This window comes from Podarcis cretensis (assembly GCF_951804945.1).
Source record: "Podarcis cretensis genome assembly, chromosome: 6".
NCBI classification, from domain to species: domain Eukaryota; kingdom Metazoa; phylum Chordata; class Lepidosauria; order Squamata; family Lacertidae; genus Podarcis; species Podarcis cretensis.
The window spans coordinates 19,917,759-19,930,620 of NC_137175.1; the positions used below are offsets into that span (position 1 = coordinate 19,917,759).

A 12,862-nucleotide genomic window follows, 5' to 3' on the forward strand; every position below is an offset into this window, starting at 1 on the left:
AGCCCTGGAAAAGTGCTTTGGGGGGGACAGAACCAGAGTGCAGCACAAGATGACAGCACTCAAAATGGCCGCCATAATCTCACAGGCTTTCCCATTTTTTCCGGGACACTTGGCAGGTATGGAACAAGTTACATAAAAGGTGAAAGTACACATATATAATAAAATGGTAGCCAAATCACCCTCACGGTGGGTTTCTGGATAGCACCCAGAAACAGAGATCTGTTGGCTGTGGCACCACCAAGAAAGAATTGCCCACAGAGAGACCACTATATGAAAGAAGGTGCTCCTTCAAGGAGCAAGACCCTGATTTATACAGATCCTTATAAGGGCTTATCCACACTCAGCTTTAGCCCCACTCTTTCCAAGCACACGGCTGCACATTAAAGTTCTGTGTCTGAGAAGTTTGGGGAGAGGGGTTGCCCCTGAGCTTTCTTTGCGAAAACCTGTTTTTTAGAGCTCAGTCAGAGCAAACGTTAATTTGGGTTAATGTGACGTTTGCTCCGATTGAGCACTAGAGAGCAGGTTTCTGTGGGGGAAGCTCTAGCGGGGGGAAGGGCACTCAGACACAGAGATTTAAAGTGCAGAGCTGGAATAAGGTAAGTGTGGAAAAGCCCTTCAGTCAACCTTGGATGTGACTCAACAGCAAATCAGCAGCCAGTGCAGTTTAAAATTTTGCTGGCTTCCCTCTAAAATACCAGGCACCACATATGTGAATGAGAGGCCTATCAATGGCTATTCTTGTGTTAGATAAGCAAAACGTCCTTCAGCTCTACCTGGTTGGCTTCTGTGAATGGCAGAAAGGATCTTTTGATGTTTTGATGTCACTATTGGATGAAGCATGGCTTCAATAGTTAGTGCAGTAAAAAAAAAAAGTAATGGACAGGGTGGTGGTTGAGAAAGAGGAGGAGGTTTGAGGGCGCAGGGAAGTTGTCACTGTGTAAATGCAACAACAAGGGCGCCATATTGGCTCCACCCCTCCTGCCGCCTTGCCCCTCCCATTCTCCCTTCCGGTAAGCAGCAGTGGTTCAGCCATTGAGAGGTCAAGTAAGTGCCTACATCATCTGCTCCTGGTAAAAATGCCAACTGCTTAGTCAAACATACACAAAATCTAGGAAGGAGTCCAGAGGAAGTACATCAGGCAAGATGTGGATAGCTTTCCAAAAAAGTGTCACTTGGAAAAATTCCTAAAAGGTTCCACTTCTTTGTTCCTCCACAGGGAGACCACCTCACACTTTAAGGATTGTTGGAAACATCTCCCACTTCCAGGCAGGCACACACACTTGCCCTAAAATCCAAAAGCCACTCCCGTTGACCCCAAATTGCGCAGTGACAAGCATGCACCACAATTTTAAAAAACGCTCCTTGTGTTTTGCAATTGTGGCCGCTGCTCAGCTTCCATGGAGTGTACTAACCATCTCATATCTGCAAAACCACAAAAGACGTTTTAAAAAAAATAAATTATATTTTTTTTTTGGTCCTGGAAGATGGGGGCCGATTTCACCCAAAAAGAAAGCAGCTCCTCCCAATGAATAAATCAATAAATCAAATAACTAAATAATATAGGAATCACTAATCAAGCAGAAGGACTTTAGCTCGGTGGCACAGCTTATGCTTTGCATGAAGAAGATCCCAGGTTCAGGAAGAGGTGGGAGGGACCCTTATCTGAAGCCCCAGAGAGCAACTATGAGTCTGTGCTGATCTAGATAGACCAGTGGTCTGATTTGCTACAAGGTCCCCAACCTTGTTAGCTGTATATTTTACAAAGAGGGTAGGCTAGCCATGTATTTATTTATTTTTGCATTTACCTACAAAGCTCTAAGAAGTGCACTTGAATGGTGATGATTCAAATGATGAGGCGCTCTTCACCCTGATAGTTGCTATGAGACTTGATTTCAGAGACTCTGCCCGGCACATCTGGGCTCATAGTGCAAGGCACAGGGCAAACAGAGAGTAAATGGCCAACCTTTTCCCCAGCACGCTCATCTCTTTTCTAAGTATTCAACTTCTTATCTGTTGACAGAAATAGTTAATGATTATAGACCAGGTCAGTCTGACCCACACAATCTTCCCAGAGCATTTGGGAGTACGCCATGTTTCACGGACCCACAGGAATGCAAAATGCATCTAGAAAAGCGTTTTAAGGTAATGCAAGTGGCCGGGTGAGCCAGGAGGACCCTTATGTGGCAGGGGAAACGGCTATAGCCCTTCAGACTGCAGGTGAGACCTCATACCCCACCAGGATGGATCTGGAGGACAGGGGCAATTGCGAGAAGACCCTCAGCTTGGCTGGAATGTAGGGCCATAATGAGGCTCCTTCTCTCCCAGAATGGTCTTACTCAGAGGGCATTCCACCTGGTCACTGTAATATTCACAAGTGGGCTCTGGAACCATGTTTTGCAGTGTGGGTTGTTCCTCGTTGCTAGCTGTGCATTTTTCCAGAAAGCTTGCCATACCCTCCAACATTCCTCAGGTGAAAACAGGGACATTGGTCCGCTCGTGCCCAGCTGACCCTATTTTCTTGCCATTGTCCCCCACCCACCCACCACAGAGCATTTCCTATCAGAAAAAGTGCCGCCACTACTTCACCAACGGGACACAGCACAACACCCCTTCCACCGTGTTGAGAAAACCCCTTAATCCCGATTTTATTTTATTCTTTGGTAGATTGACAAAAAAGAAAAACACGCAGCAATAAATACATTTTAGAAAGGGGCGAGATGAGATGCAGATGCACAAATATGTACTCTTTGCGATCCTCTCCTCTTTCCCTTTCTTCGTGACCAGGGTGGGCCTGCCCTCTGCCTGCCCCTCGGAAATGGTATGTCACTCAAGGCTGGGCCTCAGCACCAGCAACCTCTCTTTCTCCTTGCCTGCTCTCCAGCAGCTGCTACAAGCTCAAGGGAGGAGGCCGACAGCAGTGGCCATGGAGAGGCAACAGGATGCTCCTTTGCAACCGCCACCATTGGTCGGGACAAGCGCTGTCTCATCCTCCTCCCTGAGCTGGGCAGTGGCAGCACTGGCAGGGAAAATGGGGGCATTCTGGGATCCAAGCTGGGATAGCTTTCAGAATTCTAGGACTGCACCTGGAAAATCAGGACACTTGGAGGCTATGAGCTGCACACCACCAGTTCCCTCCCTCCTTCTAGCTTTCCATAGTGGGGGTTCCCATAAACCCCTCTAAAGTGTAGATGGGTGAATCATGACTCAGAGTTTAAGGGCCAATGTTGTTGTTGTTTAGTCGTGTCTGACTCTTCATGACCCCATGGACCAGAGCACGCCAGGCACTCCTGTCTTCCACTGCCTCCCGCAGTTTGGTCAAACTCATGCTGGTAGCTTCAAGAACACTACCCAACCATCTCATCCTCTGTCATCCCCTTCTCCTTGTGCTCTCTATCTTTCCCAACATCAGGGTCTTTTCCAGGGAGTCCTCTCTTCTCATGAAGTGGCCAAAGTATTGGAGCCTCAGCTTCTTCCAGTGAGCACTCGGGGCTAATTTCCTTCAGAATGGATAGGTTTGATCTTCCTGCTGTCCATGAGACTCTCAAGAGTCTCCTCCAGCACCATAATTCAAAAGCATCAATTCTTCGGCGATCAGCCTTCTTTATGGTCCAGCTCTCACTTCCATACATCACTACTGGGAGAACCATAGCTTTAACTATATATCCCCTTCATGGATCACTGCCTTGCCGTGGCGACCTGGAGGAGGAACCGGCAAGCCACTCCAGTATCCCTGTCAAGAAAACTCCATGGACAAAGACAACAGGCATATAAAAGTTATGACGCTGGAAGATAAGCCCCTCAGGTCAGAAGGCGTCCAACATTCTACTGAGGAAGAGCGGAGGACAAGTACAAGTAGATGCAGAGCTGATGAAGCAGCTGGGCCAAAGCCAAAAGGTCCCTCAGTTGCGGATATGCCTGGAAGCGAAAGGAAAGTCCAATGCTGTAAAGAAAGGGCCAATGGCAGAGGCCCAAATCCTGAGATGTTCTGTGATTGGGTGTCATGTATCAAATCGGAACACAGGGGCTCAGAATCCTTAGTCCAGACTGAAGCTCAGGCAAACATTGACCCCTGAATACACAACACCCTCCATGTGCCAAAGGAATGCATGGTTGCAGGGTCATGCCATTCAGACCTGCCACCAAGGGTACTAACCGCATCTGCCACCACTGCCACATTCCCCTGATGTCCAGGCACTCCATGGATGTTGGAGCGGAATAGTACAGATGTTCTCTGGTGCAGCTTTGAGGTCTCCTTATGAGGAAGAACCCTGACTGGGCCTAGGAAATGCAGCTATCCCCTGTCCTACACTGCAAATATAAAACCATCACAACATCGAGTGGGCTCCTTCCTCATCGTGTGCTGTTTTTGTTCATTTCACAGTTTTTTACACTGGGGAGAATTGAAAGATTCTCCCACGATCTGACGATCGGCAGAGGTTGTGTGTGTTGGCATTTGCCCGCCAAACCTTTGCCTGCAGGCCTGCAGGAGTTTTGTAGCATGGATAGGGCCTGGATATGCATATAAACTCATGCACAATCAGAAGGATCTCTACCACCATTAAATTTATCATTCCGGTAAAGAGCAAACAAACAGTTTTTCTACAAAAACCTGTTTGAGCTTCCCCCTCCCTCATCCCCTCTCCTTAACTGAACCAACCACAATTATTTTTCTGGCGAATGTTGTCAAGACAAGATAGGACATGCTATTTCCTGCCAAGACCTGGTCTTCTTCAAAAAAATTATTTTGTTTGTTAATAATGTGGTTTAGATGGGGAAGATTAGGGCTGAGTGAGGCATCTCAGATAAAAGATGACAATGAAACGACCAAACCTCCGCCCAAAATTTCAATCAAATTTCCTCAGCTTCAAACGGGATTAAGTTCACTTTTCCTGATTGTTTGTTTATTGTACAATGAAGATTTCCCTCGGAGATATATGAGTATTTTATTAGTTAATGTTTGTGAAGTGCTTTCAAGCGGTGTGATAGCACTAAAAACCCTGTGGTTTGAAAGCATTATCCCTTTAGTGCCGTAACAGAGTTGTGGTTCGAGTCTATTTTATAAACGAAAGAAATATGCCTGCCAGTATATCTGTTAACAACACTGAAATGAATAATCCACTTACATCTTATATTTGGGTAATAAGAGTCAGTTTTTGAACTTCACACGTTATTCACAGCACCACCCAGTCCCTGTAGAGCTTTAGACCTAAAAGCAGATTAAATTTGGTGAGAAAATCTCCTACAGCAGAATGATCTCCTACAGCAGAAAATCTCCCACAGCAGAATGATCTCCCACCTTGAGACCAGCAAGCATAGCCTCTACCTGCACGAATCTTTAGTGAGCCTCTGTCAGTGTAAACAGTACTGGGAAAGGTGGTTGTTGCATGAAATTAGTCCCAACTGACTCTGCCTTCATAAATTGTAATAGCTCCCACACAAGAGCTATTTGGTGTGGGCTGTGGCTGGCTAGAGATTGCATTTACTGGCAATGGTGTAACTGAAAATCCTGAAGTGAAGATGCTCACCAGGACAGCATGCATAGCCACACCCCTCAGGCAAGTCATGATGCCCTCAGGCTTGACGCCCCCAGAGTAGAGCCTGGAGGTTGTGGACTCTCCTTCCTTGGAGGTGTTTAAGCAGAGGTTGGATGGCCATCTGTCGTGGATGCTTTAGCTGAGATTCCTGCACTTCAGGGGGTTGGACCAGATGACCCCCCAGGGTCCCTTCCAGCTTTCAGATTCTATGATTCTATTCAATTTGGGTTCCTGATTGTGGGGAGCATTGCGAGTCCGTTCAGGTGAATGTGCGCACAAGTTAACTAGTTTCTGGAAACTGTGGGTTGGGAGAAAGCTTTTGTGCTTGGGTCCTTCACAGAGGAGAAGGCTATCAACAGCTGCCAGAATTTCCTTTTTTATATATGTATATACATTTTAATTGATTTTTTAACATATCAGTTCCAACAGTCATACAACATAACTTCTCATCTTATACAATAGTTTAGACTTTCATCAGCACCTCTGATGATTTCCCATTCTTTATCACTAATTCTGCATTTCTTAATTTCTATATTACATTTAATTGTCCTTAACTAATAATTCTTTCATAGTCTTTCTTGCAATGTTTCCAATAATCCACCTTACAAAACTTCTTGCAGTCCTACTAGCGTAATCTGTTCATCACAATTACTTTTCAAATAGTTCATATATTTACTCCAGTCTTCTAAGAATCTCTGATCCTGCAGGTTTCGAATCCTTCCTGTTAATTTATCTAGTCCATCAACTTCATCCTCCATTCTCCTTCATTCTCCATTGATAGTCCATCAACTTCATCCTCCGTTCTTCTTTCGTCAGTAGTTCTTCTTGTTTCCATTTTTGTCCCAATAATATTCTTGCTGGTTCGGCCAGAATTTCCATAAAGGGGCTAGAATATGGCACAATGACTATGTCCTACCTCCACAGTCAAAGGGAGCACGTATGATTGCTGGGAACTGCAGGTGGGCAGAGTGCTGTTGTGTTCACATCCAGCTTCCAGGCTTCTCACGGGCATCTGATTGGCCACTGTGAGAACAGGATGCTAGACTAGATGGGACATTGGCCTGATCCAGTGGACTCGCCTTATGTTCATAAACCCCTTTTAGATCTTGCTGCTCAATGTTCCAGGGAGGGAGGAGCACACTCAGTGCTTACAATTTTGCAATGCCTGCATGGGGCTATAGTAGCAGGTTCCCCAGTCATGTCATATGAAGCTGCCTAAGGCACATCAAACATACTATTTCACATCCATCAAGAGGCAAGGACGTTCAGACATCAAAATTAGCTCAAATTGGTTCTACTTTTAGCTAGAGGAGTACTAACTTGGAGCGAGGTTGATGTTGCAATGGGTGAAACAGGCCATCTCTTCCGGAGTAATTGGGTCTGCTGTTGTTCTTCATTTTGTGGCTTTTCCTTTCAGCAGAAAAGCAAATGGGGAAACGGTGAGATTAAGAAGGGGTTTGAGGCAATGTGTTTGGCCTGAACTCATCCAGAAAACTTGCTTTGTGTTTGCTTGTTGTTTCCCCTCGCCTGAAACAGTTTGCATGCCAGACATTCCCAGCGTCAATTTTTGCGCCAGGTTTATATTTAGTACTACAAGCGATGGCTTATTTTAGCAATATGAATGATGCTAGCTGCTATTCATTCCACAAGTCAGCACAAGGGGATGGTGTGTTTTTGGCTTGGGATTCAGTTAAAATTCCTGATTGTCTGTCTTTTAGCCAAATGCATGCGAAAATGCGGGTTCCAAACAACTTCAGCCTAGCACTTCTGCATCCTGTTGGTTTTGGTGGGAGAATTAAGCACCCGGATCCCCCAACATATCACAGATAAAAACTGTGACCTCTGGAGATTAAAACCTATCACAGAGCCTAGGACTTGCCAATCAGAAGGTTGGCGGTTCAAATCCCCGCGACGGGGTGAGCTCCCGTTGCTTGGTCCCTGCTCCTGCCAACCTAGCAGTTTGAAAGCACGTCAAAGTGCAAGTAGATAAGTAGGTACTGCTCCGGCGGGAAGGTAAACGGCATTTCCATGCGCTGCTCTGGTTCACCAGAAGCGGTTTAGTCATGCTGGCCACATGACCCGGAAGTTGTACGCTGGCTCCCTCGGCCAGTAGAGTGAGATGAGCACTGCAACCCCAGAGTCAGCCACGACTGGACCTAATGGTCAGGGGTCCCTTTACCTTTTACCAAATAATACTCGATGGAAGCAAGTTGTCTGTTAAACTTGAAATGTCTATTCAATCTTGATTTTTGAATTAAGGCTGCACATACATGTTTAAAGCACGATTTCCTCCAATGAATCCTCTTTCTTTACCCCTCACAGACGTTTTCCATCGGTGGATTTTTAACATTAATGGCCACAAAAAGCTCAGCTGAGATCAAATAAGTGTTGGAAATGTAAAAAAGAAAGAAGGTTCTTTTTATCATATGAGGTGGTCTTGTAGTAAGGTTAAAGCTCACTGGGAAATGATATATGATGAATTGAAAAAGATGTTTAAAATAATGTTTGTAAAAAAACAAACAAATCCAGAAGCTTTCCTTTTGGGAATTATAGGGACAGAACTTCCCAAACTATAAAGAAAGTTATTCATGTATGTGACTACAGCGGCAAGAATGTTACTTGCCCAAAAAGGAAACAAGAAGAAGTCCCAGCAAAATAAGAATGGATACAAAAACCTATGGAATATGCAGAAATGGCGAAACTTGCCGGAAAAATAAGAAATCAAAATAACAAACTTTTTAATAAAAGAATGGAAATAGTTTGTTGAATATTTACAGATAAACTGTAAACAGATAAGAACATTGGCAGGATTATTGTAATAACCTGCAGTTTTATAAGAGTATATATCTAAAGTAGATAAATAAATAAATGAGTAAGTTAAGTTAATTTGGAATATGCAGAAAATATAAAATAAATTTAAGGAACTGCAGCAAGAAGGGGAAGGAAGTCGAGTTTCAAAATGTTAAAATGATTGTAAAATTATTGAAATTTATAAAATTGAAAATCATAAGTGAATAAAAAAAAAACCAAATGGAAAGTGATTGACTTTATGGGACTGGCAGAAATGACCGGCAGAATCCGCGACCAAGAGAAAGAGACTGTGGAAGAAGATTGGAAGAAGTTTAAAATATATCTTAAGAGTTACTATAAAATTGAGGAGTGCTAAAATGCTGAGGGAGAGGAAGACGTAGAATTGCAGCGGTAAATTGTGTTAAGTTAGGGTGAAATTGAAAAGGAGAATGAATTTATATTTAATTGGCTAAGAAGGGTTGCTGAACAATTGTTTAAAATAAAGGATGCAAAAAGGGGAAGGCATGGGGAAGTCCGGGAAAAGAGGCTTATGGAAATAAGGTAAAGAAAGTATGATTTTTTATGTTTGTTTTTATGTTGTTTTTGTGTTTGTTAAAAAATTAATAAAAATTTTATTAAAAAAAAAAAAACCAAATGGCTCAGATGAGCGTACATTTTTTCAGTTGAAGTATGTTAAAAATCCCAACAGAACAACTATGCAACAAGGCCGGCTGCATGCCTTACCTCTACTCTAAGTATAGAGGGCAGGTGTGTTATGTAAGATCTGAGGGTCTGATTAAAGACTTTGCAATAAGAAAAAGCAGGAGAAAAATTTTCAAATATAGATAAAGTGGAAGTATGCAAAAATAAACATTATTTTCCGTATCAGCTGTGTATGGTAGCCTACCAGAGACTATATCTCTACCCACCTCTGCAAAAACAGGGGGGTTGTTGAGCACTTGGCAGGACACACAGATGGTCGGTGGGCTACGTTTAGGATTTCAAAGCGGCTTTGGATTGCAACCTAGATGGGTAATTTGTTTTTGTGTTGCAATTAAAATTGAAATTGAAATGCAAGCTTTTGCTCTAATTTAATTTGCATTGTGGAAATAAACTCACACCAGGTGGATTGTACTTGTAGCTAAATTATTAAACGCATCAAACCTTGACACCGTTTATCTGCCAGTCTGTCATCAGCCAGCATTTACCTGCCACTATGTAACAAGGAGGTGCTGCTACATGATTAAGGAGGTCTTACTTAACAGAACTAATTAGATGTGTCCAAAGGGCAATGAAAGAGCATTTGGAGCCGAGAGAGAATCAAGGGGGGGCGGGGGGGGGGGGAGAAAGCAGTATCAACAATCATTTAACTGATATCACCACTAGATGTGTTGTCAGCCTCTGGTTACTAAAAGCAAATGTTTGAAAACAACAACTTCAAATTTACAAGAGGAGGCGGTTATACATTCTCAGCGGTTCCTGAAACCAATACAGTGGTACCTCGGGTTACATACGCTTCAGGTTACATACGCTTCAGGTTAGAGACTCCGCTAACCCAGAAATAGTGCTTCAGGTTAAGAACTTTGCTTTAGGATGAGAACAGAAATTGTGTTCTGGCGACATAGCAGCAGCAGGAGGCCCCATTAGCTAAAGTGGTGCTTCAGGTTAAGAATAGTTTCAGGTTAAGAACGGACCTCCGGAACGAATTAAGTACTTAACCTGAGGTACCACTGTAGTCTCATTCTGATCTTTTCTTAGGATGGACATATGCACTGCCAGAAAAAGAGGAAATACATTGCACACAAATCCCAAAACAAAGTGCAGATTTACATGAAAATGCATATGCTTATTTATAGGGGTGGATGCATATTTTGAAATAATTACTATAATTTAAACAGGAAAGTTGTCAAGACTGGTGACATTTCTGGGGGGTGGTCTGCACATTCCAAACTTTAGATTGGCCTGCATAGCTGCAATCCTATGCACATTTACTTGGGAGTCAGCCCTGTTGAGTTCCATGTGACACATCTAAGTAAATGTGCATAGGATCAGGCTGCAAGAAGCCACCAAAACACTTGCTATGAGAAGAGGCACCAAAAAGCAGCGGTCAATCATGGCATCTGGTCTCTCGGTGCAACCTCCTTCGGCCAGTGCTGCATGGAGTTCTGCCTACTTCCTCCTTCTTGTTCCTAGATTTCAAAAAGGACACATTTTCCTGTGACATCACACACCCCTCTTGTTACCTTGGCAACCTCCCAAATCTCCTGTCTCTGCCTACTCCTTGGAAGGGGGGGGGGATAGCTTTTTGCATCGCCAATGGCCCTCAATGGCCCAGTACAGGGGTACCTCAGGTTACAGACGCTTCAGGTTACAGACTCCGCTAACCCAGAAATAGTACCTCGGGTTAAGAACTTTGCTTCAGGATGAGAACAGAAATCGTGCAGCGGCGGCGCAGCAGCAGCAGGAGACCCCATTAGCTAAAGTGATACCTTAGGTTAAGAACAGTTTCAGGTTAAGAACAGACCTCCAGAACGAATTAAGTTCTTAACCCGAGGTACCACTGTACTTGGTTCCCCATTGTTTTTCTACACTTCTGCACTTAGCAAGCCTGGCCAGGCTGGTTTGCATAAGCTAACCCAGGCACTTCTTACCCAGGTTCTTGGTTCTTACATTCCAGGTTCCTATGCAATATTTTTCTTTACAGCATTGGACTTTCCTTTCGCTTCCAGGCATATCCGCAACTGAGCGACTTTTCGGCTTTGGCACAGCCGCTTCATCAGCTCTGAATCTACTTGTACTTGTCCTCCGCTCTTCCTCAGTAGCATGTTGGACACCTTCCGACCTGAGGGGCTCATCTTCTAGCATCATAACTTTTATATGCCTGTTGTCTTTGTCCATGGAATTTTCTTGGCAGGGATACTGGAGTGGCTTGCCAATTCCTGCTCCAGGTGGATCACGTTTGGCGAAAACTCTCCACTATGACCTGTCCATCTTGGGTGCCCTGCTTGGCATAGTTCATAGCTTCTCTGAATTATTCAAGCCCCTTCGCCCTGGCAAGGCAGTGATCCATGAAGGGGATCTAAATGCTACCATTTCTTAATTTCTAGCACTAACTCTGGTACCCTAGATCTATGGCAGTATTTGGAGGGCTAACGTCACTTCTTCCCCTTCCTGATTTTTCTTCTTTTAAACAAACAAACAAACCATCAGCTCACGAGCTTTTCTGCAGAAAACACCCACCTATAGCACAAGGGTAATGACAGACTTGTGAGTTGGCAGCCCTGTGATCTGCCCACACACACTTGGTTCCTCGTTGTGGACGTTGTGCAGACTAGTTGACCTTCTTTGCACATCAGGCAGCTCAGAAATGGGTTCTCACCAAAAGCAAGCTCTAGGATTGCAAATCTTTAGGGTGTGCATCCTTTCCCACCCTGGTGCTTTCCAGATGTTTTGAACCCATCAGCATTCAGAGACACCAAAGACCCAAAGGTCATCCAGTCTAATCTTCTGAATTAAAGCAGAAAACTCCCTCTCCAAGCAACCTTTTGACCTACGGCACCCAGTGTACAGAACCGCACAAGCAGAAATTGGGATAACCAGTAGCTATACATGTGGGAGGCAAAGGTGCTGTCTGTCTGATACTGGCACCATTGCTGCTGACCTGGACAGGGCTTGGGTGGGGCTCTGCAGTTGCACCAGAAAGACTGCTGTTGCCAATGCAGCACTCCCACCAGTGCAGCCCCCTGGCACGACCCACTGCCACCCTGCCCCATGCAGCAAAATAGCAGCAACACCAGTGTCAAGAGAGCAGATCTGCTAGGGAGTGTCATTGTAGGAGAAAAAGCTTAATTCTTGCACATTTCTTCAGCAAGGGTCGTAAAAATATGGTTTTTGGGATGGTGAATGCAAATCCGCTATTATTTTTTGGGACTGGGCAGCTTAAGTCTATGTTTGATGAAGTGGCTTTTGGAAAAGCAAATAATTTTAATTGCATCCTCTGAAAACATCAGGTGCAGGCAACTCCTGTTTTAGGTGCAACTGATATCTGTGCAATCATGCACATGCGCCGAATCCGAAAGTGACCCAGAAACGTCTTAAAGACATCACTAAAACGTCACTAAAAGGGCGGAACGGGGGCTGGGCAGAACAGAGTGTTTGCAGGCTTTTTCCCTGGGTTTCCAATTTCACCTGATTTTATGCAAATGTGCAATGACCCAGAACGCAATCCCTATGCGAATGGGTTTGCCTGTAATGCTTAATACTACTACTAATAATAATAATAACACAGGGTGAGTGCTTTAAAAGAGGCCCTGTGGATACAGAGTACACATGTTCCACGGGGCCTCTTTTAAAAGACTCACCCTGTAATAATAATAACTGCAAGTACTTGGCAATCAATTTTAATGATTTCTGTGCAATTTTACACACATTTTGCTTACCAAGAAGAACAAAATTATATTAATTTAACCATAACATCTTTCAAACTCCCAAGTCACGTTACAATTTTTTAGCACCCCTCATTTGGGGAGTTTGAAAAG

The 12,862-nt window shown here is 44.1% G+C and overlaps 1 long non-coding RNA gene across 2 annotated transcripts; it reads right to left on the reverse strand.

Moving 5' to 3' along the window:
• Positions 1–810: 810 nt before the first annotated feature.
• LOC307218517 lies at positions 811–5,708 on the reverse strand. 2 transcript variants are annotated; one of them, XR_013839999.1, is made up of 4 exons: positions 5,297–5,708; positions 5,124–5,206; positions 1,806–2,010; positions 811–1,422 (listed from the first exon to the last, which is right to left on the reverse strand). It is a non-coding gene; the product is annotated as an uncharacterized lncRNA (long non-coding RNA). The 2 variants fall into 2 exon arrangements; XR_013840000.1 differs by having other exon boundaries at positions 5,124–5,708.
• Positions 5,709–12,862: the final 7,154 nt, after the last annotated feature.